We start from the raw sequence: 5,986 nt of genomic DNA, 5'->3' as shown, positions 1-5,986 counted from the left end.
AGTTCTCTGATGCAGTGTCTTCTAAGTCCTGAAGGGGATGATCTAAAATGTGCTATTCCAGGACAAGTACTTACATGTCACTTTTTCTAAGCATTTCAATCATAAATATGTTTAAACTGCTTCCATAAAGAGCAACATAACAAAGCAAAGTTGTCATGATCAATGTTAAAGAGGTTTTCTCCTCGAAATTTATAGAATCAGGTCTTAAGTTTAGTGTTTTACTTATTTTGGGTTGATAGTTTTGAATGTGGTTAAAAAAAAAAGTCCAATTTCATTCACATGTATGTGGAAATCCAATTTTCTAGGTTTTGCTTGTTTGAATGAATATATTAAAATACTTATTGTTCCTCTTACTAGTTTCACTAGTTATATATGTTTGGATTTATTACAGACATTTCTATTATATTTCACTAACAAATCTATGAGTTCTCATGATAAGTCTTTTTTTCCCAATTTTTATTAGGTATTTACTTCATTTATATTTCAAATGCTATCCCCAAAGTCCCCTATACCCTCACCCCTGCTCACCTACCCACCCACTCCCACTACTTGGCCTTGGCGTTCCCCTGTATGGGTCATATAAAGTTTGCAAGGTCAAGGGGCCTCTCTTCCCAATGATGGCCGACTAGGCCATCTTCTGCTACATATGCAGCTAGAGACATGAGCTCTGGGGGTGCTGGTTAGTTCATATTGTTGTTGCACCTACAGGGTTGCAGACCCCTTCAGCTCCTTGGGTACTTTCTCTAGCTCCTTCATTGGGGGCCCTGTGTTCCATCCAATAGGTGACTATGAGCATCCACTTCTGTGTTTGCCAGGCACTGGCATAGCCTCACAAGAGACAGCTGTTATCAGGGGTCCTTTCAGCAGAATCTTGCTGGTGTATGCAATAAATGGTGTCTGCATTTGGTAGCTGATTATGGGATGGACCCCTGGGTGGGGCAGTTTTTGGATGGTCCATCCTTTCGTCTCAGCTCCAAATTTTATGACAAGTCTTTTTAAATCTTAAATTTTGTACTATAATTTCATATAAAGAAACAAATGCCTCTAGGTTTTTCCCCTCAGAGTTTATTTGGCCATTTATTGTTGTTGTTGTTGTTGTTGAGGAGGAGGAGGAGGAGGAGGATGATAATGAAGATTCTACTATAAGTTTGGCTGATTACTTAATCTTTTTTCTGAGAATTCCTTGTTATTTTATAGACGCTGCTGATGACGGCATGTTGGTGTTAGTAAAATTTCTTAAGTATATTTTTTATTTGTTACAATAGATGTTTATTGTGTTATTCAATCTTCAGTATGTTCAACATACATAATCTTGTCAGCTATAAATAAAGGTAATTTTATTTCTTCCTTTTCCAGTTGATGTAGTTTAGTTTTTTTTCTAACCTGATCAGTCTAGTTGATAAAAATGTAAACTAACATGAGTATTTTTTTTTCAAGCCTTCTGATTTAATGAGATTTAACTTTTTTTCCCCTTTTTTCCACTGTGAGACTTATAGGGGAAAACAATCACCCAAGTTTTCTTTTCTTTCTTTTTTTTTTTTTTTCGTGCTTATGCTTGAGATAGGAATACCTGTTTTATGTTTGCCTCATCATTGCAGCATCATACCAATCCAGAAGTATTTTGATTTTGTCCATTTGTTGATGCAGAGAAATTTGCCTGAGGATTAGTCTGATTTTGAGTTTCATTCCTACTTGATTTAAACATTTTTAAGATTAGACGTTAGATGCCAAAGTTGGTGTTGGACTGAATTGTTGGTTTTGGGGCTACTGAGATACAATAAATGTATTTTATATGTGAGAAAGATACTGATTCTGGCATAAGGACAGAATTCTACAGTTTGTGTATTGTGTCCCCTCAAATCCATGTTGAAACTTGAGTTCCACTGCCATAGTGTTAAAAAGTGGAACCATCAAAATGTGATTGTATCACAGAGGACAATCCAGCATGAATAGGATTAAGGTCCTTGCCACAAAGGCTTTACAATGCTTGGTCTTTTTACCCTTCTAATTCCCTTAAATGTAAGTACACAGCATGCAAGGAATAATCTTACATCAATTGCCTTGCCACCTTAATCTTCAACTTCCTAGATTCTAGAACTATATGAAAATAACATAATTTTCTATATAAGTTACCAAGTTTGAGATATTGTCACTTAAAAGCAGAGAATAAGGCATTCCATGTGTGAGTTCCCATTATTCCCATCACTTTCAAGATTTTTTATCTTTAATATTTAGCAGGTTAACCAAGATGAAACAACATATGAATTGCTTTGTATTTCTTCTATTCTTGTTGTTCTTTAAGCTATTAGTTATCATCATACCTCAGTTTTCCAGTCCTTTTGCTTCAAATATTCTTGCTGAGGTAATGAGAAGAAAAGATGCCTTTCATTTTGTGGTGCCACAATAAAGTGGAAGTGCAGGAAAAAATCTACTTTGGAATCAAAGGCAATTTTAGATCCCTGAGTTGTACATTCTATTAATAAAATGTTATGAGATATACAAAATTGTAAAACATAAATTATTTAATTCATATGTTGGATTGCTATAAAATTTCTTCATTCTATTCTGATTGTTGAACATTCAATACAGAGAGTAGCATAAAGTATATAAATAAAACATGAAAGTTAACATATAAAAGATTGCAGAGTCTGATAGCATATGTGGATATTTATAAAATATGAGTATTTGAAAATAGAGAGGCATGATTGATAGGTAGAAAACAAAAAAGAGAAAGAGGCAGGATGCATAGTAAAGAAAGAATGTTTTTAAAGAGAGAGAGATACATACAAATGTTGAAGATGTTATTTTCATTGTTACTCATGTTACCTATTGATTTACTCATAAAATAATCACTAATTTGTGGCAGCTTTGCACACAGTAGGGGCTTAAAAAGACTGTGTCAGTGTGATGCTTCATTCACTGTTTCTGGACAAATAAATGCAGACTAGAATAACTACACTATATTCTTGTAGTTACCTTATTGGAAAGGAATGACACACCTCTTTTATCCCAGTTCATCATCCATTATCATATTAGTAACTGTAGCATGGTGTTTTGTGCAAATGAGTAGCCTTGGCACACTAACTACCTACGAAGGAAGGGTTAATAGATGATTGATGCAGGGAAGCATGAATTCAGAGTGACTTAGACAGTAGGAATAATAATTACACTCTGAGGCCCAGGAGGCCCAGCTAAACAATGGATGGAAAGAAAAGCTTAGGACCCAGGTGGGGGAGTAAAGAGAGCAGGGGTCTAACAGAAGAGTCAGCCAGGGCCTGATGAATTAGTGCAAAAGTCAGTAGGCTTCTGTTCCACTCTGTCTCCTTTTGTGCTTTTGATTTCTTTGTCTGGTTCTTCCAAGCTTTCCTTTTTCCTCCCACCTCTTCCTCCTGGCTCTTGGAAAGATCAGTTCTTCATCCCCCATTCCTTTTCTCTTTGTTCTCACTCCCCCAGGGGGAGTTCATCTATTTTCCTCATTTGTATATTCCTGGTATACAAATGATTCTAATATAGCCAGCACCAGGACCAACTAACAAACTTAGGACTTCCTTTTATGTTTTCTAGTTCTGTTGCCTACAACATATTTTCCCTAGAGTTTCATATTGTTTCCTAAAACTTAATAAGTCAAAATTTTTAATAATTTTCCTTTCTCACTAGCCTGTTCCTTTTCAACACAAAACTTCCTCCTAAATTTGGCATTAGCTGTCCAGTGTCTTATTCGTACATCAGTGAAATGTTTTTGATTCTGCTGAAATCTTTATTCCATATCCAATATGCTACCAGATTTCTCATATCCTTTCTCTGTAAGGCTCCTTGGGTTTTGACATTTTTTTTCTTCTAACATCATAGAAAGTAATATCTGGTTATCACAGTATCTAATTAAATGGCTCCCTTGCCCCAGCTTCTCTTTGCCCTAGCACATCCCTCATAAAGATGCTAAATTTAAATTCTATTACTCTACTTGTCTGAAGTCCTCACATTATCAAACCAAAGGCTTTTGCCTAGAATTCTGCACCTTCCCTTACCTATCTCTACTTCTTTGGTTTTACCAACTCTTTTTCTCACTTATCCCTAAAACAGAATCACAGAAAGTACATCATGTAGCCCTCCTTATATATGAGGAATACATTACTAAAAATCAAAGTAGATGCCTGGGACCCATGTATAGTATCAAACCACACACATGCATACACACACGCACACGGATATGCGTGCGCACACGCACGTGCACACACAAACATACACACATATGCATGTGGGCATGTGTGTGCTTTTTTTCAGTCTGTGTAGCCACACTTTCCTCACAGTGATTTAGTTCCATTCTTGTTTCAGGAAATCTCTTCATATAGACTCAAGGCTTTCTGGCCCACATTGTCATCTATTAGAGCGTGCTTTCTGTTCATATCTTCTATCTAACTTAATATTTGTTTCCTGTTAACAAAGTAGTTGCCCCACTTGTGGGTAGGAAACTCATTCTTGAGGTAGATCTTAGCAATGTCAGCATATGGTTTTTCCCTTTATCTCACCCTTTCACTTAAGTGAATCAACTTCTTTAGCTCATCTGAATTGCTCCCATTACTGTTCTTTTGTTGAAAGACAATTGTTAAGTAAAAAAGTATTACTTAAAAAAATAGTGATACCACTGTGAGAGAAGAGTGGATCTTAAGTGACTGATGGGTTAGTAGTATATACAAGATGGGTATTCTGGACCAAAAAAAGAAGTTATTTTCCAGGCAGGATAGGATGATATAGGAAGTACAATATTTTATCATACTACTTAGAATGGGACATCATTCTAAAGACAATGAATTGCTCACTTCTGAAAATTGCCATTTAATATCTTCAAACTATGGTTGACTATGGCTAAATGAAATAGCAGAAATAAAAATTGTGGATCAGGGACAACTCCTCTGGATCTTTAAATTGGAAATTCACATCAGGCTTTTAGAAAAGATTCCAATAGTTATATGTCAAAGCTGTGCAGATACATGTATTAGAAGCAGTAGACAGGTGCTGGGGAGTATAGTATTATAATAGAAAAAATCAAATGGAAAAATCTTGACATAAACAAATCTTTGAAAAGAGGCAGTAAGAGAAAGACCCCCCAGAAGAGCTTGTCAAACACAACCAGAGAAAGTATATAAAAATCACTTAAATAGTGTCTGCTTAGGATTTTTTTAAATCACTTAATTAGAGCCACTATACATTAGGTATTTCACATCTAATTTTCTGCAGTCCCTATAACTAGTTCAAGGGTGCACATTATCCCTCACTTAGTAATATGGATCAAAATAGTCACATAAGCTAAGCATGAAATGCATCTGTAATCCTAGCACTCAAGAGGCTGAAGCAGGAAAATCACACATTGGAGATCAGCCTGGGCTACACAGTGAACTCCAGTCAAGTTTGTGGTATACATTAAGAATAATTTTGAAAGATAAAGAGCTGAAGCTATAGCCCAGAGAGAGAACACTTGCCTGGCGTCTACAAGACCATGGGTTCCATCTCTAGGATTGAAGAAGAAAAACCACATAGTGATAGAAACTTAATTTTAATCCGAATCTACATCACTTTTGACCTAGTAGCTGTATTTTCATCAAAGCACACTGCAAACAAATTAAGAATGTGAAATACCAATAAACTTTGGATTTTAGGAGAAAGAGGATATAGTACATCACAGAGATTAATTTCTATGCATGTATCTACACAAATGAAAACTGAAGCTTCTACGGGGGGAAGAGAGAAGAAACCACATGTTGAGTAGGTAGTATGGTTAAAGGAAAGTATATTTCTTTTTTATTATTTTATTTTTTAAGAGATTTTATTTATTATTATTATATGTAAGTACACTGTAGCTGTCTTCAGACACACCAGAAGAGGGCATCATATCTCACTACGGATGGTTGTGAGCCACCATGTGGTTGCTGGGATTTGAACTCAGGACCTTCGGAAGAGCAGTCAGTGCTCTTACCTGCTGAGCCATCTC

Source organism: Mus pahari, chromosome X (assembly GCF_900095145.1).
Source record: "Mus pahari chromosome X, PAHARI_EIJ_v1.1, whole genome shotgun sequence".
NCBI lineage: Eukaryota > Metazoa > Chordata > Mammalia > Rodentia > Muridae > Mus > Mus pahari.
This window is presented reverse-complemented; position numbering follows the sequence as displayed.